Below are 24,687 nucleotides of genomic sequence, written 5' to 3' on the forward strand. Positions count from 1 at the left end.
CCACTTGTCATTTCTTAAATGTCTTTGTTTTCCAGTTTCCACTTGCTTGTAGTGGGTTTCAGGCATGTGCATTATGCACCCCAGGTCCCAGGATAGCTATGAGTTGAACCCACTACATTTGTAGACCACAGTGTCATGTTACAATGTCAGCAGGTTTGGCATCTACTTGTTCTGCCTGAAGTTGTGACCCACTGTCTAATTAATCACACAGACCTCCCCCACTACTGAACTGCCTGCTTTTCTACAAGGCTTTTTGATTGTCCATAACTGTCTGGCTTCTTCCTCTCTTAAAACCCCCAGTCCTCTGTATGTCTCTTCAGACAACCAGCACTCTTTTTCCTTCTCCATTGATCTCCGTTTCCATCTTCCATTTGGATGACAAATTCTTGAGTCAGAATCATCTCATTGCTCTATTTAGACGAATAGGTCAAGGCTTTAAAAAAAAAAAAAGTGTAGTACTTGTCTAGGGTCAAATGATGTAAGTGGCAATGTTGGGGCTCACCCCAGATTTGACTCAGGCTCTTTCCTTCCCTTAACCTCTATATCCCTGACCCCTTCCTTAGACAGGAAGTTGGAAGTTCCTAAGCAAAAAAAGGAACACAGGCCACATGAACTTTCTGTAATTCTACTAATAGGCCATCATTCCTCAAAACATACTCTGGGGAACAAAAGCAATGCTACTACATCAACTGAGTTTGGAGATTATTTCTTATTTTTATATTTTTAAGATTTATTTGGTTGGTGATGTAACTCAGTAGATAGAGTGCTTGCCTAGCATGTACAAAGCCCTTCGTTCAATCCCCATCACTTTATAAGCCAGGCACGGTGGTAGACACCTGTATTTCCACCACTTAGGAGGTGGGAGCAAGAAGATGGCTACTCCTGGTCATCCTTGTCTACACAGAGAGTTCAAATCCAGCTTGGGATACAGAAGACCCTGTCTCAAAAAAATTTCTTTAAATGGAAAAGGAAACTTGAAAAAGTTAAATAAATACTGGCAGCTTATTCAGGATTCATGAGAGCATTTAACCCAGCAATATATAGCAATACATATAGTTCTGTGTGGATATATTTCATATTTTAAAAGACATAGGGAATTAACACATTTTGTTCCATACCATAAAATACAATTATCCTTCATGGATTTGAGCTAATTCAGTAGAGGAGTATCTTATAAGAAGGAGCTTTAAGAGTAGCATTTCACAGTATAACATAGACAGTAACAAATTGCGTCAAAGCCATTAAGAAAAACAAAACAAACAAACAAAAAGAAACATGTTTCTCACCAGCATTTCTTTCCCAGTCAATCCCATGCATTCCTTCTGATATCTCACTTGTGGCAGTGAAGAAATGCACCTACCAGAACTCATAGAACTTGTGAAATGCTTGCCCTTTGTTGTATGTAAATTATAACTCAATGAAGTTGATCAAAATTCTAAAGCATGCACTTAAATAAAGTTCCAAACCAAGTGCTCTAAGATTTAATATTACTAGACTCAAAGCCAGCAACACCCTCTTCTGTGCCAGCACATGAGTGATTAAGTGCCACAACCCACACAGCGTCTGACATTTAATGAGGAAGCCACAGAAAAGTAGAATGTGTTTCACACCATGATTAATATAGGATCACTATATTTAGTTTCCATTTGAACATTTCCCCTTCTTTTTCCCCCATCCCTGAACCCTGCTGAGGACATGGTATAAAGCTGAAAGCTGAAAAATCACAAAGTTCTGATGAATGAAATAGACAGGAACAAGACAAACTCTTCTAGGACAAGAGGAGGTTCCCTCCCCCATTGTCATTTTTAAACCAGCTGTAGTTTTTTAAGGTAAAGTAAAATGAAATAAGTAACCTCTGAGGGTGGGAGCAGAGTGAGATGGGGATAGTACTGATGTCGCCTCCTCATTTACACACTTTTATCTACAGTAGGAACCATGTTCCTTCAGAGAGGAATGTTCAGGTCCTGCTGCTGTAGTTATGGATGAATATATTAAGGGACCATATTTGGAAACTGGGTATTTGGAGATGTAATCAAGCAACATCAGGTCACAGAAGAATATGTTTGAAGGTAGGGTTTAAATGAGCCCCCCAGACAAATGATAAATAGGTATTTATTAGGGAAGCACTCACACAGATAAGAGTAAATAACCACCTCAGCCTTCCTGCTCCAGAAGATGCAGTCTCTGCCCTTCTGATGCTCTCGGAAACCCAAGAGGGTGCGAGCCAGAACCTCCTCTACCTTATAATGGGTCATATCTGAACCTGAAACTATGCACAAAGGGTGTGGCCACTACCACAAGTTCACTGGTAAGGCAAGATGCCATTACATGTAGTGGACTTAATTACAGCAGCCTTGGAAAACTAACACAAGGCTTTCAAGTTTTTATAAAGTGTAATTGTACCACCTATCCAAAAAGCAACCATAGAAAACAAGTTCTTCCTAAAAAAAAAAAAAAAAAAAAAAAAAAAAAAAAAAAACACGGTTTAACAATTATCTTGAATCTATGACATAAATATGCATATTTTTCCTCAAAGCTTTACCTAGTCCTCCATTTGTTCACTCCTCAAACCCAACTGAGGCTCCCCTCAGTGCTGAATGCAGCAGTCTAAGAAAGATCCTGAGTACTCCATGTCAGATAATTCCTGTCCTTCAGGAGGATGTCTACACTAAAAATAAGCCGGGAAAATACACAATAGCAATCGACACTGAATGCTTAAGTCCTGGGGAATTAAGATCAACCTTTCAAATGGTCTTTGGTCATGACTACAAGGTAGATGACCTTTGTTCTTCCCTTGACTCAAAGATTAATGGTGTGGAATTCATGTCTATCACTTGATAGGTAGGGGGACACAAGAGAGTATAGTCATTGGGTGTACACCATGACTTAAAATTCTATCACAAATACTGAAAAGAACAACAACAAAAAAAAGCAACATAGAACACTTGAAAGATATGCAAAAGTTTCTGCAATGACTGCAAGAATGAGAAGAAGACATGAGTGAATCACACTGGAGGATCCCTCCAGCTTAAGAAGGGAAGGGCATTTCAAAATTATTTGGGGAAAGACTACCCAAAACAGAGCCATGCTCAGATGAGGCTCAGCACATTTCCTCATACTGACCTCTCTGGGGCTGGAGCCCAGTTGTAGAGTACTTGTCTAGCTGCACAAAGCCTTGGACTCCACCCACAATACTACATAAACAAAAGGTGGTGGGCAACACCTGTGAGTCTAGCACTTAGGAAGTGGAGGCAGGAGGATCATAAATTCAAGGTCATTTTTCACTGCACAGCACATCTGGGGCAGCCTGGGAACACAAGATTCAGGAGCAAGAGAGGTGGAGTACAGAACTTAAGTGTCTATAAATTAACAGTGTAATTCAATCATTCCCCCCATCTTAATGAAATGAAGGACGAAAGGGAGGGAGGGGAGAGAAAAGGAGATAGAAGGGGGGAAGGGAGGACAGAAGGAGGGCAGGTGGGCCCTAGGGTTACTGTTGCTGTGATGAAACACCGTGACCAAAAGCAAGTTGGGGAAGAAGGGGTTTATGTGGCTTACACTTTTACATCATAGTCCATCACTGAATGATGTCAGGGCAGGAACTCAAAGGGGCAGGCACCTAGAAGCAGGAGCTGATGCAGAGGCCATAGAGGGGTGTTGCTTCCTGGTTTGCTTCTCATGGCTTGCTCAGCATGCATTTTTATAGAACTCAGGGTCACATGCCGAGGGATGACACCACCCACAATGGGCTGGGCCCTCTCCCATCAATCACTAATTAAGAAAATGATCTATAGGCTTGCCTATAACCCAATCTTTTTATTTTGTTTTGTTTTTTCAAGACAGGGTTTCTCTGTGTAACTTTGGAGCCTGTACTGGCACTCGCTCTGGAGACAAGGCTGGCCTCGAACTCACAGAGATCTACCTGCCTCTGCCTCCCGAGTACTGGGATTAAAGGCATGTGCCACCAACGCCCGGCTATAACCCAATCTTATAGAGACATTTTCTCAACTGAGGTTCCCCCCTCTCATACAACGCTAGTTTGTGTCAAGTTGATATAAAACTAGCCAGGACAGGGAGGAAGAGAGAGATCAGGGGAGTGAGGAGAGAGGGAGAATGAATTAAAAATGATAAAGAAAAAAGAGTGCCTCTCTTGGAGTCAGGGCCTCTTATTAGAAGAAAAACACAACAAAGGTAACAGATATCATTTAACATGTATCTTCACATTAAAAATGAAACATTGTCTCATTCCTACAATTTGAGGCATAGCATAATAGCACAGTACTCTTCAATATCTAATTATGAATATGCATTAATATTTTAAGACAGAAAACATTACCTGACAGAAGCCTATTTTTAAATGCTTCTGAAAAGTGGGAGAAATAATAAGCCGTTCTCTTTATTAAGAATTAGATGCAATCAAATATTTCAAAAATTACCATTAAGACAAAGACTTACTGTCCTCCTATGAGTTAACACGGCATTTTTACTATACCCATAATCCTACTTAGTCAACGGGTATGAGAGGAGGTTGGATATGAATAATTAAGAAAACAGAGAATGGGATGACAGGACAAGATCTGAAGCAGGTGGGGCTGGGGGAAGGTAGGAACAGGCACAAGGGATAGAAAATGTTTCTCCCTGCTCAAAACGCCCAAAGTCAATTTGACTGAGTCAACAATTGATATTGGCACATTGGGAGTTGGTTTCAGCTAAAAATGGAGACACTCTAGGAGAAGTTTTTATACTGCTCAAAGGGGTATTTGATAAGAACTATAAATGAATCTAATTACAGATTCTGTCTTTGGAAAAAATAAACCCACAAGTCACCATTTCCCCAGGAATATGAAGTAGTTGGAAGACATATTTGGGAGAAGAACAGTTTAGACTATTGCTAATCTAATAGAAATGAAAACCTCCCACTCCACTGCAGTAAAACTTTATGATAAAGCTCCATCCAGAGGATCAAAGAACGGTGCTTTATTTACTTTCCAGAAATATGTATTCAGTCAGAACACGTTCTTCTCCAAAGCACGAAACAGCTTTCCAAGAAACTGGCTTGCTGAATCCTTCACCTCTGGTAATTTCCGAATAGCTCTCATTTCCATTTTTCTAGTTTCGATGTATTCATTCAGCCATAAATCTGAAAATTCATATTTACTATTTGCTTCTGGATATAGGCAAAATAACCGATACACATCATGGAACATAGGCATAAATGCAGGGAAGAAGAAATGCAAAAATGAAAGAATTACAGTCAGAGCAAAGCCAAGAATATTGCTCCTCCCCTACTGCTGCAAGACGGCACAAATCTCCTTTCCATACAGGGAATTGCCTAATTGTAGAAAAAAGCATGCCCCGGGCTTTAATATCAAGGGGATATTTGAGGAGATGCTGCCCACTGTCCCCTCAAAATTGGAGTCACATAAAGGAGTGAGGATGCATGCTGGCAGAAGCCCCACCTCTGTGCATGGCATCTCCTCTTCTCTGTTGTGCTCTCTCCTCCTCTCATCCCCAGAGCTCTACTTCCCAAACTGGGGTCACCAGAACAGTATCCTCAGCACCATTTGAGAATGTGTTAGAATCCAAATAACCTTTGATCTTCAGAATCCAAAAGACTTGGGAGCCTGAGTCTTCACGGAAATGCCATGGAGCTGAGCAGTGGTGGCACATGCCTTTAAAACCAGCACTCGGGAGGTAGAGACAGGCAGATCTCTGTAAGTCTGAGGTCAGTCTGGCCTACAGAGCAAGTTCCAGGACAGGATCCAAAGCTACAGAAAAGAAATTGTCTCAAAAAAAAAAAAAAAAAAAAAGGAAGGAAGGAATGAGGGAAGGAGGGAGGGAGAGTTCTCTAGAGGAACAGAACTGATAGAATGAAATAGACACACACACACACACACACACACACACACACACACATACACACACACACGGAGGGACAGTGGGAGGGAGGGACAGAGGGATGGAGGGGAGAAGGAAGGGTGGGAAGTCTTATTAGAGTGCCTACAGGCTGTGGTCCAGCTAGTCCAACAAAGGCTGTCTACCAATGGGAGGTCCAAGAATCTAGTAATTAATTGTTCAGTCAACAAGGCTGGATGGATGTCTTACTTGGTCTTCAGTATATGCTGGAACCCCTGAAAGTAGGCTCTATTGTCAGTGAAGGAATGGACTTGCCATTGAGAGTGTGGGCAAGTAGGCAAAGGGCAAGGACTTCCTTCTTCCATGTCATTTATCTAGGCTGCCACCAGAAGGTATGGCCCAGATTAAAGGTAGACCTTCCCACCTGAAAAGATCTGGATTAAAGGTGGGTCTTCCCACTTGAAATGCAACTCATCTACCAGCCAGGCACACATCCAGGGCTTTGAGTTGGCACTCCCCAACATTTACCCCATCTATGACCTGCTGGAGTCCCTGAAGGGTCTAGTCCCACAGAACCTCCATAACTACAGACAACAACAGGATATCCCAGAGGAATTTCAGTTTGTAAGTACAGCTGTTTGGACAAAAGGGTATCCTGCATGACATACGGCAGCTTCCAATGCCACTAAGAAGAATGGAGAGGCAATGGAGACACTGAGGTGGGAAGTATGGTTTTTTTTTTTCTTTGCTTTTTGGTTTGTTTTTCTTTTTCTTTTTGTTTGTTTTTTAAATTAATGTTCTTTTTAACTTTTATTATTTTGTATTTCTTATTTTAATTTTATTTTTATTATTTAAGTTTTGGGGAGCAAAACAAAAGTGAAGGACAGATACAGAGGGATTGGGAATGAGTGTGGTTGGCGTGCACGATGTGAAATTCCCAAAGAATCAATAAAAAATAAGCTTAAAACAAGAAAAATCCCTCACAAGGTTTTAGTTATAACTTCAGATATAATCAAGTTGACAACCAAAAATAGATATCATGATACTTTTCTGATGAATTTATAAGATCCTTGGGGACAAAAACTTTTTCTTCCCTTGTCTCGTCCTGTATCCAGGAGTATCTTACCTTCACAGAGCTAACTGGCAAAAGGAAATACAATGACCATACATTCATAGTATCAGGAACTGGAGAGGAAGCCTTGGGCAGAGCTCTTACTGTAAGCATGAAACTCCCATCCACCACAGACTTCCATTCTCCACAATTACGATCTAGAGTCAGACTCAGATCCTCTAATCTGCAGTCTCTGGGGACACCTCTAGAAGAGCTCCTCTCTTCAGAAATGGGACTGTTCAGCTTCGGCATGCAAGTAATCCAACAGAAAACAAAACCTGTAGAAATCACTTCCCCCAAAGGCTTGGAGATCTTAAATGGGCAAGTGAGGAGAGGGCAATACTTCCCTCTCAGAAGCAGACAATAGGGGTCACATGGGAGGTTTTCTTAGCCAACCCCATGGCCATATATATATATATATATATATATATATATATATATCTTATAGCAAAGTTATATATATGATATAACTTTGCTAACTCTTTTAATAGGAAAGTGTTATTTTGTTTGTCTTCTGCTTGTTCCATTCAAGGAGTAAAAGCAAATACTTCCCCTCACACAGGATGTCCTTACTGTCCTTGAGCCAAGTCTAACCAGCTCCTTGGCTAATGATTCCAGTTCTGAGCTTCCTGTTTGAGACTTTGTGATGATTCCTGGGGAGGCCTTAACCACAGGGGTGTTCTTCAGTGCAGCAAAAATAAATTAAATGTGTTCTGTTAGCTTGGAGTAGAAATCCTATTAAACTAAATGTATGAAGTTGTTCACTTTATGACTGAAAGATCACCAGGGCCTCTGTCTCCTGAACCTAGTACCTAAAGAAAGAAAGAAGGAGGGAGGGAGGCAGGGAGAGAGGGGGGAAGAGGGAGGGAGAGAAGAGGGAGGAAGAGAGAGAGGAAGGAAGGAAAGAAGGGAAGAAGGAAAGAGGGAGGGAAGAAGGGAGGGAGGGAGAAAGGAAGTAGGGAAGTAGGAGGGGGAGGGAGGGAAGAGGGATGGGGAAATAAGATGGTATGAGAGGCCTTATATATATAAGGCTTTTGGGAATAAGTAGGTCAGGAGGGTGGGGACCCCCGATGCTGTCTGTGTCATTAAAGCTCTTTCTGTCTTTTTTCTCTTCCTCTCTTCAACAGACTCACAGAGGATGGTCATTGGCACACCAAGAAGGACAACACTAAGATTCAGTACTTTGATCCTACACTTCCTAACTTCTACAACTTGACTATATATAAGCCTACCAGCGTATGATATTTTGTTACAGCAGTCCAGGCAGACAAATACAGTTCTCAATCCTGAACTTTTCAACAATGCTCTCTCACTCAGCCCAAGCACTTGATAAAGATAAGTCTTTGGTTTGCAGGTGTCAAGGCATATGTGAACCGAATTACCTGTATGCAGTCCACTCAGACCATAGTGGTAGCCTACAGAAGCAACTGGCAGTCAACATCCAAAATTAAAAGTCATTTTCATGAAGCAGACATAACTGGAAAGCAACAGAAAACTGTTGGATCGGATTGGATGTGATCGGGTATGTTCCGGATGACATGCCAGAGACAGGAAACTGCTAGAGGGGAGATACACACTGACACAAAAGGCTCCTCAGTTGAAATGAACGTCATCTCCAGGTTGTCATGAGCTGGGAAGTGGGAAAAACTCTAGATGGCAAATGTTAAATTTCTTTGTGGGCTGCTGAGAGTGGAGGAGATTCTCTGCTGGAAACTAAGCTATCCAAACAACTTTTAATTGTAAATAGTTTTTACAGACCTGTGTGAGGACATGTTTATACCACTGACCCACATGCTAATGACAACTTTTGGGAGACTACTTAGACCTAGGTCTCTGCAACGAAATTCCAGAAAAACTTTCAGACTGACAAAAAGGAAGCAAGGCTTTGTCTCTGAGCAGGTTCCTGCAGAGCTCAAAGTTCCAGAAAGTGGCAATGGTGCCTTTCTCTGTGGCCAGTTAGCAAAACTATCCCTTCCTCTGTGGTTCTCAGGCTGTGATTAGTTGCCTAAGTGCAGAAGTCATTCCTGAGCCACACAAAAATAGCGGTGGCTTTTTGTCACAGCCAGGCTCAGGCTGCTGCGCTCGAAAACAGTATGAAGTCTTTTCTCATTCCCTTCTGTGTCATTAGGGAAAATGCGACCGCACCCTACCAACATGGGGCTCCAACCACTATGGTTGTGCCCACAGAGTGCCTCTGCATTAAGTGGACTTCTGGTAACTTGATGCAGGGCTGCCAAGTATTCAGAGGCCCTGCTGTTCGCTAGAAAATCAATTCATCTAAATAAAAGATTCAGTGGTACCCGCATGGAGGAATAATACAGCGTCTGCACTAATGTGCAGAGCACTTTCAGAGAACAGCTTCGAGCTCTGCTGAGAGGCACAGAGAGATTGAATTCCCCTCACATTTTATTTGCCAGTGTTCCGCTGTAAATCATCTAAGCTCGTGAAACAAGGCCTGGTGCACATACAGCCCACTGAAGGAATCAGGGTCTCACCAGGCATCAATATAACCTACCTGTTCTCAATCAACCCAGGGCCAGCACAGTATGCCCTCATTCCATGCTAGCAAGTGTGACAGGGAAAATGCACACATCATCATACTCAAAACCAGAAAAGCTCCACAGCTTTTATTTTAGATGCTTAACAACTGGCATAAAAATTACTTTGTGTCATTTGGGTACAACAGATATGCTTCCAACAACTTCAAAGCTAAGGAGATGCCCAGTCAGTGTTGAGAAGCAGACTTCAGACCTCCAGAACCCAGGTATAATGCTTGACAGGTATAGCAGGCCTCCTGCAATCCCAGCACTTAGAAGTGTGAGACAGCATGCTGGCTAGCCAAGAGAGCTGTATCCACAAATTTCTGATTCAAGGAAGAGACTGCCTCAATGAGGTGGAGTAATAAAGGAAGATTCCTGGTGCAAATCTCATCTCTACAAGCACATGAATACACCAACATACATGTGAACATGTATACACACTATACATACATAATAAACACATTTCAGTAAAGGTAAATATCACCAATCCAACACATCCCATAAAACTTTTCACACTTTCCCTAACAGGGTAAATAATATACCTTAACAATATTTGAGGACTGGGTCTCATGCCAAATTCGAGGTGTAGAAAGTGTATTCTATCTGATTCAAAGTGAAATGTGTAGAAAGAGAAATTACTGTGAAAAAAAAAAACTTTTAAAAAAGAGTGTCAAGAAAGAAGGAAGCAGGCAGAGAAACGTGGAAAGCTCACCCAGGCATTATGCATATGCAGCACGTTACAAACAAACAGACCATGGACTGACTCTTAGTCCTGGATTTAAATCCCAGTCACTAACTACATGACCCAGACAAGTCTTACTTTATAGGGAGCAGAGGAAGCTTTAACTCCCCAAGCCAGGCAATAGACTGAGTGCATGCAGCCATTCTCACTTAGCACAGTGCTGACTTGGAGGTGGACTAGCTGGCCCACATACATATTTCATGCTCTCAGTCCTGCTCCTCTAGAGAACCCCAACCAATACAAACAGCAAAAGTCCATAACAATACTCCCAACAAATAAATTTACGATATTGGTAGAAGGGGTGTGAAATTACAAAATGGAAATGGGGGAACTAAATTAAGTCCATTCCCTATCAGTAATCGGCCTGATTCTAATAAAGAGTATAATTTGGGTATTCTAGTTTGAATATAACAGTCATCATTCTGGATACATAATACTACATCATAAATCCAATGTGGACAATATGGTGGATGGTGGGAGAGGAGCTGGAGACAAAAAAGGAGAATAAGGGAGCTGCTGCTGAGAAAATGGCTATTGATGGGAGGTGTAGGGACAGTGGAGGTTGGAAAGGCTGCTGGGAGTATGAAAAAAAGTTCCTTAAGCGATCTGGATCCTTCACACACCCTGATTTCAAACCAAGCACTGAATCACATCAGTTCTTTTTAGAAACATGTAGTACAGTTCTAGCCATTGGAACTGGTGACGCACAATGAGTGCTCCTGTGAAATCTGGTGTTGTCTGGGTTTAGTTGCTGTGGGGTTCCTAAATGATAGAGTTCCTAAATGCAACATCATCCCACATTTCAACAAGATTCAATGACACTTTCTATCTAAAATTTCATATTATTGTATATAGTCTAGACTGTCATAGCCAGAAAATGGATCAATGGAATGCTAATATCTCTTAAATTATGAAGATGGAATATGAATCCAAGCTCCATTATCCCTTTGATAGAAGGGGACAGAAGGCTTTAAAGGAAATGCCCTGTTGATATTGCCTGGAATGACTGCTTGTATTGAACGAACACTGGAACTTTACCCAATACAAGTCAATTTCCCGTGTATAACATTGCATCTGTGCCCAGGCTACTAGAGCACTGTACCAAGTGTGTACGGATGCTGCAGTGACCTAAAGAACAGCCTTTTGGAGATGGGGTTTTATTAGATGGAGATGACCCTTAACATAGTCAGTGGATTTTCCAAAAGTCTGACACAAAGTGTCACAACTTAATATTAGAGGTGTTACCTACAGACTCATTCAAGGGGTAGTAAAGGAATTATTCCTGTAGTACATAGCTTCTACAAATGCAGTCTTTGTAGCTGAGGGTTTTAAGATAGTCACAAGTACATGTGTTCCCTTTAATAATTAGTTTGTATCCTATGATATAGATGGACTGTACACATAGACATCTAAAGCAGAGAAAAAGTAAAACTGCCCTGTATATAACCAGCTTCCCCAAAACATTCAGTATTCCCTGTCAGATAAACTACAAGAGGTTTTAGACTATCTAACCAATAGTGCTTCTCTGAAAATGGAGTCTCCAATTATCACAGCCACTGGAGGAGAAACATAGGATACTCTACTTATAGTCAGTAAACGTCGATTGAAGAACAAACAGGGCCAAATCTTTGCAAGTTGTTAAAAGAATTGGGATTCGCTGATGGACAAGTACTAGCTGAGCTGATGTCACCACACCAGACTGTACTATTCAAACTTCATTTTACTTAAGGAAAAGAAATCTGTACATAATAGAGCACTCATAGAAATAATATACTTTATAAATGCTAGGGAATTTAATTGAAGAGTGGAGGTGAGGCAGAAGGGACACCCAAGAAAGGAAACTTGATGCTAAAATTATATATATATATATACATATACATAGAGAGAGGGGGGGGGAGAAACTTAGTGTTTCTGTTGCTGCAATGAAACACCAAAAGGCAAGTTGGTAAGGCAAGGGATTATTTGGCTTATACTTCCATCCACATTGCTGTTCATCACTGAAGGAAGTCAGGAGCTGATGCAGAGACCATGGAAGGAGGCTGCTTACTGGCTTGCTTCCCATGGCTTGCTCAGCCCAGGACCAACAGCCCAGGGAAGGCACCAGCCACCATGGGCTGGGTCCTTCCCCACTGATCACTAAATAAGAAAATGCTTTACAGCTGGATCTCAAGGAGGCATTGCCTCAACTTTGGCTCCTTCCTCTGATGACTTTAGCTTGTGTCAAGTTGACACACAAAACCAGACAGTACACAGAGTAAGAGAGACTTTTTTTTTAACTTTATAAATTTCTCTTGAACACTAAAGTTTGAGGTTGGGCTGATAAGCATGTTCATTAGTAATATGAACAATGATGCCTAGAGAGAAGAAAGACTATGAACAAATGTATTGCTTCATTAAAGTGAGCCAAACACTCTCTTTTGTGTGAGTTTGTTATTATGGTTAAAGAATGTATTCTTGGATTTGAGCATCCATATGTATAAAAATGTATCCTTGAATGAAAATAATTAAGTTTTAAGAACATTAAATATTACAACATGACATCTAGAGTATAACAAACATAGGCTGTTTATTCATTGCAACACATATAATTGTGGCTATCCAAATCTGTATTAATTATTCCAAGTTATACTTATCCATAGTAATTTGTAAACAGCATTATGGTTTAATACCTGTGCATGAAAATAGAAAATATTTCCATGTATTCATTTGCAATTCCATAGAGGCCAATATGAACAATTTTAAACCTTTGCTCTTTAAAAAAATTAATGTTTAAACAGTTACCACTATTTTGTAAGATTATTAATAAAATTGTACATTGTCCAAAAAAATAAATAAGCCCAAAATGGTTTAAAATAATGGCAGTATTTATTGTGTTCATGAATCTGTAGTCCGGTCAGGGACTCAAGATAGTTTACGTCTGTTCCACTCAACATCAGCTGGACCTGCTCTTGAGCTGCGGCTGGGAAATCATGTGATAACTTTCTCATTCACAAATCTGTTCTGCCGCCTAAACCAGGAAAACAGCTGGGGGCTGGAACAGCTGGGGCTCCTCCAGCATTCTCTGTCATCTTCACATATGATCTCTCTCTCCTACGTGTGGACTCAGAGTAACTGGACTCAGGATCTGTCATCAGTTTTCCATTGTTGTAAAAAGTACCTAAGATACATTAAAAATTATGGAAAGAGCCCAGTGAGGTGGCTCAGTGAGTAAAAGGACCTGCCATTGTGTCTGAAGACCGGAATTCAATCCTGGAGACCTGCCTAGAAGAAAACTGTCTCTGATGCATGTTCTATGGTAAGAGTGCCCCACCCACTATGAAATAATAAATGTAATTTTTTTCCCAAAGGAAACTTAATTTTTGCTCATGGAGCTTTCAGCCCACGGTCAGCCAAACTGATGCTCTGAACCTGTGCCAAAGCTTATCTTGAGGGGGGTGATGACAGAGGAAGCTACTTACTTCATAGACTCAGGGAGTAGTAAAACAAGGAAGAAGTTGGGGTCCTGATTTCCCCTTAAAGCACATACTCCTCGTCACCACTTCGTCACAGCTGAGCCACAGGTGGGTAAGAAAGTCTGTAACATATGGCTCTTTAGGGTACACTTATTTTTAAAAACTATAAAGGAAATGAGGCCTGAGAGGAAGTGGCACTGCCTTTTATGGTGTAGCCTAAGAACTTACATCATTTCCATCCCACTGCATTTTATTGATTTACCTGGGTTTGGGGAATGGGAACACAAACTCCCACTTCTCAATGGAGGAGCATGAGGCCACACTGGCAGAAGTACTTACAGGATAAACAGGATGTGTACGGGTGGGAACACTGTTGGAAAATAACTTCTGCCACAGTTACTTTACTTTTCACTGTTAGGGGTTTTGACTAAATGCCATAGGAATCAATCTTGGCAGGTTAGCAGGGTTTTTTTGGTTGTTTGTTTATTTTTATGTAATAAGGATTCTAAAACTTGAAAGGAAAGATGGAAAACTGACCTGCAAATGAACCAGTATTGAGAGAGGCTGGGAGGGAAGCTGGGAACAGAAGTCAACACACCTTTATTATCACTGCTGTGACTGAACAGTGATGTCCCTGGACTCTCGATGCCACTAATAATAAAAGAGCAAACTGTCACTCAATCTTTGAGCCATGTCCTCACACTCTAAGGTTTCTGACCCCTTCAGAAAATGAGGCCTGACTTCCACAAAAGCTCACAGAGCAAAGGTTTCACTTCAAATAAGAACAGAGATGGGGCGGGGGGGGGGGGGGGGGCGGCAGCAGGCAAGGCAAGCAAATGTCTAATATATACAAACATACAACTAGTCAATAATTTATCATTTTTCTATGGAAGTCACCACTTGCTAGCAACCCAGGACAACAGCAGTAGTGAGTAGTGAGTAGTGAGCAGGCTTGAACCTGGAATAAAAATCAAATCTTCAACCTATGATGCAGGTTCCTGTCTTCAGAGTGACACTTGCTAAACTCACTAAGACCAGAATTCTACTGCAACGAGGTCCAATTCTAAACCTGTGGACACCCACAAACACAGTGTGCTTGCTGTCTTCACAAACGGTGGGGTTCATATAATGGATGAAGGATAGGTGGCAGCCAGCATCTGCCTTGAGCTGTTTTAAATTAAGAAGAAAATCTCAGAAGTGATGACTCAGTTGCCTGTTCATCACATAGCATCTGAAGTACCCAACATTTATGTGGCTGACTGTAGCAGTAAAATTGCTCACAGAACAGCACTGGTAATTCTAACATGGGATAGACATCCCATCAGACCCAGACCTTATACCACCCTCACCCTGGTGACAGACCTTTGTCTTGCTTTATTTGGTAGCTGGAAGGGAAATACTAAGTATTGGTGGGAAGTAAAGACTCACTGAAAGGTAGCTGTGTGGAAGGAAATGCCACACTGTTTTTCTTTTTTTAAAAAAATCACCTTAAGCAACATTAACACCATAGGATAAAGAAACCAAGTAAATCCTTCATAAAATGTAAATGCTGGTAGACAATTAATCTCAAAGCACTGAAACTAAGTACCTTTATACAAGTTTTTAAATGTGTGAGCTAGTAGCATATTTAGTGAGTTTCTTATATTAAGAATTAATTAAAATGCAGTCAAAATCTTTTTCTGTTGCTACTTCTCAGCATTACTTCTGATTCTGTTCCTTATCATATAAGTGAGCACAAAAGGTCAAATAAACATAACTATCATGAGATAGGGGGCTTGGATGTTGTGTCATGTTTATTACTGTACTCCCTGTTCCTGGTAGAAGGATATGGCAGGAGGTAAATAAACATTAATGATAGTAATTGTCAACTGTTTAAGATTTGTTTTATTTTCAATTATGTACACATGAGTGTAGTACCAAGGGAAGCCAGAGCCTTCAGATCCCTGGAGCTGCCCCAGGTGCATACTGGAAGTTGAATTCAGGTCCTCTGGAAGAGCATTACTCATTGTTAGCCAGTGAGCCATCTCTCCAAACCCTGGAGAAAATAAAGAAAAGAAAGGCAGCTCATGCCAATAAACCCAGTACTTGGGAGGCTGAGGCAAGACAGGAGTTCAAGGTCAGCTTCAGCTATGTGTCAAGTTGCAGGCAAGCTATCCTGGGCTATATGCGACTCTGTTTCAAAAAAATTATTTTTCAAAAATAAAATTTAAAAAATCAAATACAACTTCAGGAGAAAAAAACAACAACACATGAATCAATAATATCCAAGCACTTGTACTTTGTCTGGATGCTATCAATATACTCCCCAAATGCCTCTGTAAAACATAGATGCTTTAATATTTGCCTCCTAAGCCTGACACACTGAGTGTTTCTGAAATCACTGAGTGTTTGCTGACTGTTGGCTTCAGTGCACACTAAAAGCCTTCACAATCTTTCAACACTGAGGGAGTGTCTCAATTTGGGCAATGACTTATTTCTCTAGGAAGACTGAGTCTACCGAGAAAAGACAAGCATTGCATAGAACACAGCTTCAGTATTAAGGAACAGATGTAAACAACAAATAATGGATCTGCTTTAACTCAAACACAAAGGTAGATGTTTCCTAATCAGTAGTCATGTTCTAACTTTGCTGTTGAATCTTCAAGAATCATGGGAAAGGGGACACTTTAACAAAAAAACATTCTGAATGACAAGAAAATGTGAAATACTCTTCAATATTATAAGAGGAAATGTGGGGTTGGAAGGGAAGGTGACAAGAAAAGAAACAGCTAAGAGCTACAGGGCCTGTTAAAATGAAGTGAGTCACTACATCTCAGAACCAGAAGTAACCTTAAGGTGGAAGTAACCATTTTACACCAACTCAAAAGCTACCCTGGGAGGACTGAAGAACCTGCAACCTGTTTTGATAAGTGTTACACAGAGACAAGCAGAAAGGTAGGTAGGAAGGAAGGACAGGACAGAGGAAGAAGGGGGATAATACCCCATATCAGCCAGTCCCCATCCATACAAAGAGGGGATGAAACAACAGTGAATACGGGGAAATAAAGAGCCAATTGTGCCCGACTTAGAAGAGAAATCTGCAAGGCAATCTAATAGGGTAGAATTAATTATTAGTAAATTACTGTTTACATGGGGAGTTCTTAGTACGCCCATCAAGTATGTTTTAAAGATCCCTTCTCTACCTTTGCCTTTGCCGTTTGGTCTCAGCTTTTTCATCCTTCATCATTTATAGTGAAGAACAGCTAATCCCCAGCCTAGAACAGAACACTTCCTGTGCATGAAGACCTCTATGAAACATCTCAACCTTCCACTCTCGTTCATCCACAGTAGCTCAGCTATGGCCCTCCAATCCCCTTTTGTTTTAGTTTTTAGGTTCTACTGTTACATGAGTCTTGGCTCTTCCACACTAGATTCGATTCCCAGTCACGTTCAAATCCTACCCAAAATAGATTCAAGCAGTGCCAAATATAAGAAAATTATTTGTAAAGGTATAACAGCAGACTCTAAAAGTGAATATATATGTGTAATGAATAATAAAAATGAATATATATGAATGTGCTGAACTGGAATGGAAATAAAATTTTCAAAGCATCCTAAAATGGATCTTGGGATTTCAAGCCAACTACTTTGAAGTTGTGTATTTAAATTTTCGGATTTTGGATCCAATCAAAGGGTCATAGTATTTAATTTCTGAGAAATTACAGATCCATGCTCAATAGACTAGGAAGGCTCCACGTCTCTACCAAGATTTAAAAATAAATCTTTCCTACAGCCGCCCTCACTTTTAAAATTATTAATTCAGGATTTGCCGAAGGCTAAAACCATGCTTCCACATTTAAGTGAGATGTTACAGAAGAGGAATTTAAATAATCCTCTATTAATTACTCTGTTTTCAAAAGTATATGTAAAGACTCTCTTATGTGGGAGGTCTTCAGTAAGTCTAATTATCAGCTTCGGAACAGGTAGTTATAATTATAAGGCTAAGGATTTGATGTTGTTAAAGCCAAAGCAAAGAAATGACCACGAACCGTTAAAGTTCGTTTTTGACCACAGAGGCACAGTAATGTCTCCATCACTTCGTCTGGTTCTTAGCTTACTGTGACATCTTGAATTCTTGATTTACTAGAGATTACTATGCTCTACAATTCCCAAAGCAAGTAGCTTTTAATATAATGCCTTTTATAAAATGTATAATAAAATAAAATCCATCTTTTATATCCAGTGTCTCTCCTGTGAACTGAAGACTTGTATAGTGTTGTTATATTCTTGGAGACTATTGAGGGGCCAATCATTCCCTTCATTCTTTTGGAAGGAAGGGGAAATAGATGAGTTTTCTAGGACAGAAGTGCTGCTGCTGTCACCGCCCTCTACTTTGTGGTCTGCCTTTTAAAGATTTGACATCATCCATGGTCTAGGAGAGGCAGGAGGCACTAGAAATATTAGCCCTGCCCTCAAGGCAATGCTAAATTGTGCTGCCACAGAGATAGGTATCAAGAGGGACTACATTAACAGCAGATAGTGGAGAGGTACTGTAGCCTATAATTCCAACAACAATGGACAAGCCAAGCCACCCACACACACACACACACCAGCAGTAATGCCTGTGGCACATGTCAAGGCTTCTAATATCTAAGCAGCTACATTATTTGACAATTGTCCTAGAACAAAATAACAGACATGTTTATAATTATTTGAATTTTATTCATTAACTTTTGACACAGGAGAGTATGTATCCCCTGCTCCTTAAACTTCTGATCCTCCTGCCTCAATATCCTAAATGCACGGTTTATGAATATGTGCCACCATGCCTGGTTTAAGCATCTTTTTCTTTTGAGTGCAGAAAATGACCCCAGTTTTTAAACATACACACACACACACACACACACACACACACACACACACACACACACACACGGGGGGGGGGGGGAGACTATGTAAAACTATCAAAAATTGCAATTCTATTTTCATGACCCTAATAATGTTTCTTCACATTCTGATGTCTCTGAAATCACAGGTCATGCAACCAATAGGTCTTATAGTCCAAGAAAACAGTAGATCTGATGACTTGAAAATGAAATTTGAAACTTCAATATGACACAAAGCACCATAGAAACTGTTCAAAGACAAGGCTGAAAAAAATGTTTAAAATGTGCCTGACATAGTTTCTTTCCTTAATAACTAAAAGTTTTTACAAATCCGGCCAAAGCTAAATAGACAGGGACAATGGGCAAAATATATGACCATGAAATTTACAAAAGGGAATGTCTGTTTATAGTTGCTATTACTATAATTGTGATTTTTACAGTCCTGCCTCGACCCTAATGGTCCTCATAATTCACTTGCTAGTTTAGGCTGAAAGAAAAGTTAAAAAGAAAGTGTCTTTGACCCACATACCTCCCATGTAAGTTACCTGCACGCGCTTGTTAAAGCCTCTCGCACACTTTGTTCTATTTGATGAGGAAATCAAGGACACACACAGGTGGCTGGGAACAGCTGAGAAGGCAGCTCAACACAAAACCCCCAAATCCCTTAAAATACAATTTCTGCCTCTGCTGCTATTTGAAACTTGCTGGTGTTTGCAGGTGTAGTCCTGCTGCAATGTCAAAAGGGACAGGCCTGGTAAAGAGTGAATAAGCAACCGAGATAAAGCCCAGATTCGAATAGCAAAGCTCTTGTATGGCTTCTGATCAAAACACATTTCTAGAACCAGTCAGATAAAAGATGCATCACAAGAACCAGAGGTAGGCCATGGTGTTCTAAACCCACAGCAGGCACCTGTGTTGCGAATATGGGACCTCATTTCATTGAGACACTGCTGTTTGTCTCCAGCTCTTCCGGAGATTTTTCAGTGCTGTGTGCATGTTTCTCTTCTGGAAAAGCAAATGTCAACTATCATATTAAATATGTTTGATTCAAAGTACTGGAGAAACATGACTAAAAAGAAAAAATCTGTATTCTAAAATATGCTGCCAAGCTTTGTCCATTTTCCTAAAACGGTATTTGCATCAAAAATAAATAAATCTCTGTTCTCCCAAATTCCAGGTGAGGGCCAGAAATCTAATCCAAATCCTCAGGTTCCCCTAGGCACTGGAATCTTGTCAGGGTATCTTGAAGACAAGCCACAATTCTGGAAGTTGGTTTTTATCTGCTGCCAGACCCCTCCCTCATCACAGGGTAAACACCAGGACCTTCCTTCTTCAACACTGGAACAAAAAAGAATAGGCAATAAATAGGTATGGCCTGCATATTTCTATGAAGAGAACAGGTCTCTAGCCCTATTTTAAAGTATCAGATATCAAGCATGCTTGCTCAGCTGGATAGTTTTGTGTCAACTTGACACAGGCTGGAGTCATCTGAGAGGAAGGAACCTCAACTGAGAAAATGCCCTCATGGGATCGGGTTCTAGGCAAACCAGTGGGACATTTTCTTAACTGGTGATTGTTGGGAGAGGGCCCAGCCTATTATGGGTGGTGCCATCCTTAGGTTGGTGGTCCTGGCTTCCTTCAAGAATGGACAGTGCTGTGGAAGTGTAAGCTGAATAAACCCTTTCCTCTCCAAGTTACTTTTTTGGTCATGGAGTTTTTTCATAGCAATGGAAACCCAACTAGGACACTGACACTCATGGCTAGGTTACAGAGGATTAGAACAGCAAGCTCCCTCCAGTTCCTCAGTATTTTTGGAAGCCATTCTACAGTACCACAGCTAGATCATACTCCTTAGCTTCCATCAAATGAGTATGTTTCCTCATGGCATGTTCACAGACCAGCCTGCTCTTTTAAAATCACCTTTTTCCCCTCAATGAGCAAAATATGATCCAGTATGAAGTAAAATGGTTTGAGTTATTTAAGCTGAATTTTGATTATTTTTATAATATACAATATATAACTATATTTATAATTTATGCATGTATAATATATAAATTACACACATGTATGTATGGTTTTTGATTTTCTTTTTTTTTTTGTAGGACAAAATTTCCACAACTCATAAGGAAGAAAGATGGAAGCGGAAAAGATGAGAAATGTCAAGAAAAGTTATCTGAAGAGTGGTATTTTAGTAGCATCCTAACAGTACAGGAGGGAAAAGAAAACCCAGATGAGCACTTATGTATGTGCCCCTTAAATCTGAGACAAAAGGATAGAAAAAAAGAGCTTAGCAAGTCTGTTTGCCCTGATGCAAAGACAGAATATAGACCTGATTTTAGGCCAAAGTATCAGATGAGAATCTGATTTTAAAATTCCTGCTATATCAATTATAAGATTATGGTACTTTTAAGTGTTCATTAAAAATTCAAAAACAACCAAACAGCTTCCAGTAACTGCAAATTATTTGCTGATTGCCTTTCTTCTTAGTCCGTTAAGAAGTTGTCAATTGGTTCTAAAGAATATAAAAGGCACTAAAAGAGGCTTTTGTTTGAGTCTCAAAATTACTCCGAGTGACTATGAATTAGAAAAAGGGAAGTAATCAAGTGTCATATTAATTGTTCAAAATATCTCCTGAATAAAGATACAGAACCTAGAATATAAAGGGAGTGAGTTATTGGCTTGGGAGAGATAGGTTCCTATTGTCACAGCTTCTTAACACAATATCATAAAAAAATCACATTCCACTTTGTAAGAGATCTTTAAAGTTATTCTAGACTGTAAAACTCAAAATTCCAAGGCATTTGATGCCTCTATTTCATGATAATACCATCTGAAATAGTAAGAATTGAGTAGTAAATATTCAGTAGTTCTAAAGGAAATATTCAGATGTCATGAAGCATGGACCTTATGAAGTAAAGAGAATAATCTTGTAGAGTTCTGTCCTAGTTTTCTAGAGCCAGGCTTTAGTAGGTATAGTTGAGCAAATAGCTCCAGGGGCCTTTGAATTTATAAACCAGCCCATCAGAGTTTAAGGCCCAGGGTGTATCAGCATGGCCATTCTATTTACTATCACAGACTTTACTATCACAGCAGGGAGACTTGACGTCTTGAAATTCAGATGGCTTTTAGCTAGATTTTAGCATTGTGGGGTAGGAGGTGGGGTGGGAGATGAATCTCTATTTCTTGAAGGCAGAAAAGAGAAAGCCATCAGCTGTTTCCACTCAAGACAGGCTTACTGAGTCAGTAAGCTGATCTTACTGAGTAATATCAAATGGCAAGGGGGCATTCTGTGTATAAGAAAACACCAAAACACATTTTGAGAAAAAAATACAATTGTCTCCACTAACTCCGGGTACCAAGATACACATTTCATATTACCTATTTGTTCAGTAATTCACTACGAATCTACCATCCACTGTTTAACAGGTAGCCATGATCAGTATTAATAAGTCTGTATAACTCACTGAAATAAAGAATTAACTAAAGTGGGGCCGGGCATTGGTGACTCACGCCTTTAATCCCAGCACTCGGGAGGCAGAGACAGGAGGATCTCTGTGAGTTCGAAGCCAGCCTGGTCTACAGAGCGAGTGCCAGGATAGGCTCCAAAGCTACACAGAGAAACCCTGTCTCGAAAAACCAAAAAAAAAAAAAAAAAAAAAAAAAAAAAAAAAAAAAATTAACTAAAGTGTATTAATTTGATAACTCTGTATCACTCACTCACAGAACTGCTTAAAACTGGAACTCTGAGACAGGGTACATTTGATATTACTAAAATCAAATGGGGCACCACAATTTTAGAATGAACTGAAGGGGACTAATTAGTACACCAGCCAAGGGCATTAATTAAACTTCAGACTAGGCACTCTTGTAATGCTGTCCTTAGGGTCAACAATAAAGTTCCCCTCTGACTTTCCCTATTGCCTATCACTACTCAAAGCTTCAATGCACCCTTTAGGATTGGGTGCAGATGTTCAGGTGTCCCCTCCCCCACACACTTCATGATCTCTTCAATCGAGTCATACATCTGATGAGGCTGTCTTTCTATGGAACAGTCTCCCTCATCAGTCATCAAACTGACGCTATTTTAGAGCCTGTTATTGGTCTTTGCAGAGGTGCTCAGTTTCCCGATTCCTGATATATGGCATCGAGTCTGGATACATCAGAACAAATGATACCAATGAGGAGCATGAGAGAACTTCTAATTTTTTTTTTCAAAAACTCTTCCTTGATTGGACAGTTTTCAGTGACCTGTATAAACGCCATTCATGAGTTGTCTCCATCTGCAGACACTACCTGATAGAAATTACAGCATTGGCTTAGTCTGTTTTCTACATGATACTGGGGACTAAAGCCATAGATGACAAAAGCACTCTTATCACTGAAGTACATCCACAGCTGATGGGCTTTTGCCTCAAGTTTGGGCACCTGCTAGATTTAAGCTCAATTATTCATTCATATGTTTGTTTCTGTATGTCTGGGTGTGGAGGTACATATGGAGGTCCAAAGTTGACATCTGGTGTGTAGGAGAAACTGCCAGCCAGCCTACCCAAGCTGCAGCCACCCTGTACAGGCCAAGCTGCACAAGCATGAGCTGCAGACACTTCCTCCTTCAGCCAAACCTGCCCCAGAGACTGCTGACAAAGACACACCTGACCCAGAGACACCAATAAGAAAAGGATAACACAGCAGAGTCAGCTGCCTGAGCCAATGGGACCTTGGGAGGGGGTATAAAGACTGGCCTAACTTCCTTCATAAATGAGTCTGCAGCACGCTCTACTATTCACTCGACTCCCAGTGTCTGCATTGTTGGTGCTGTTTCTTCTCAACCCCTCCCCTAAGAGGTATCCGAGCAGGGTCACCAGCAACACTGGTGGTTTCTTCAATCACTCTCAACTTGATGTGTATTGAGGCAGGCTCTCACTGAATCAGAGCACCCCAATTTCACCTCATCTTGCTAGACACTCAAATCCATATCTTTGAATTCATTGCCAATTTTTCTACCTTCTCAATAAAGTCAATATTCCTATTCATATGGGTCCTGTTGTGAAGCATGTGATATAGACCCAGCACTGAGGAGACTAAGGTAGAATAGCAAGTCTGAGGTCAGCCTGGGTTAAACAAGAAAAAAAAAAAACCTTTAAAATAAAAATTAATAAATTTGCTACTTTAAGGGTTTCTACAACATTCTATGCTTTATTTTCTGTTGCAAATAATGTACTCTGTCTAATGCCCCAATGAAAAGTCAAGCTTTAGCTCCTCTGGAGAGATGCAATTATCTATAGGACTTTTCTTTTTTTATCTTACTTGTCTACATATGTCAAAAGCACATCTGCCAAAAGGATTGATAGAGATTTGAAACTAACAATGCCTAAATGGAGATAAAGGAATTGCTGTGGGATTCTACCTTTGATTTAAATCTCCTTTCACAAAGGGGTCAGAAAGACAAATGGGAATGAGATTCCAAGCTCTCTTTGGGATGTGAATATTTAAAGAGAGTCTACAGGACACTGGCAGTTCAATGGGAATGGTAGAAAATCTATAAAATGCTCTGAATTGGGGAAGAAACTCTTTGGTGTTCTTCAGGAGATCTTTGGGCACTGCTGGAACAAGTTTCTTTATCTACCAAGGGTCCCTCATCTACCTGCATTCTCCCAGCTAATCCATCCATCTCAGCTAATCAGTTAGATAACTTGCTGTTGAAGGTGTTCTTAGCCAGGTTCATAGATCCAAAGGGGGATTTGCAGAGAGGCATGCTTAACATCTGGAATTGTATGCTTAACATCTGGAATAGAGGTATCTAAAATGGTGAGACATGAGAGTCTTGGGCAGGACAGTTAAAACCACTTGAGATGGGGAGCTGACTCTGTGGGTAGAGTGCTATCTGTGCAAGCATGATGACCTGAGTTTGGATCCTCAACACCCATGTAAAAGTCATGTCCAGTGGCACTCGCCTGCAATTGTAGCACTAGGAAGTCAAGACAGAATAATTCTGGGAGTTCACTGACTAGTATGTCTAGCAAGTTGGTGAGCTCCTTGTCTCAAGAAAAAATGTTAAGCATGATAGAAGACCCCCAAAGTGATCTCTGTTCTCAGGCATGCAAGCACTCAGCAAGTGCACACA

At 40.5% G+C, this 24,687-nt stretch overlaps 1 protein-coding gene and 1 pseudogene across 1 annotated transcript in view; one reads left to right on the forward strand and one right to left on the reverse strand.

Annotated features, from left to right (window-relative positions):
• Ppm1l (protein phosphatase, Mg2+/Mn2+ dependent 1L) overlaps positions 1-24,687 on the reverse strand; it is a 268,103-nt gene that overhangs the window by 147,805 nt on the left and 95,611 nt on the right. The window lies entirely within an intron of this gene.
• On the forward strand, positions 10,774-11,977 carry LOC103163289 (annotated as a pseudogene).

The sequence above is a fragment of the Cricetulus griseus genome, assembly GCF_003668045.3.
Source record: "Cricetulus griseus strain 17A/GY chromosome 1 unlocalized genomic scaffold, alternate assembly CriGri-PICRH-1.0 chr1_0, whole genome shotgun sequence".
NCBI lineage: Eukaryota > Metazoa > Chordata > Mammalia > Rodentia > Cricetidae > Cricetulus > Cricetulus griseus.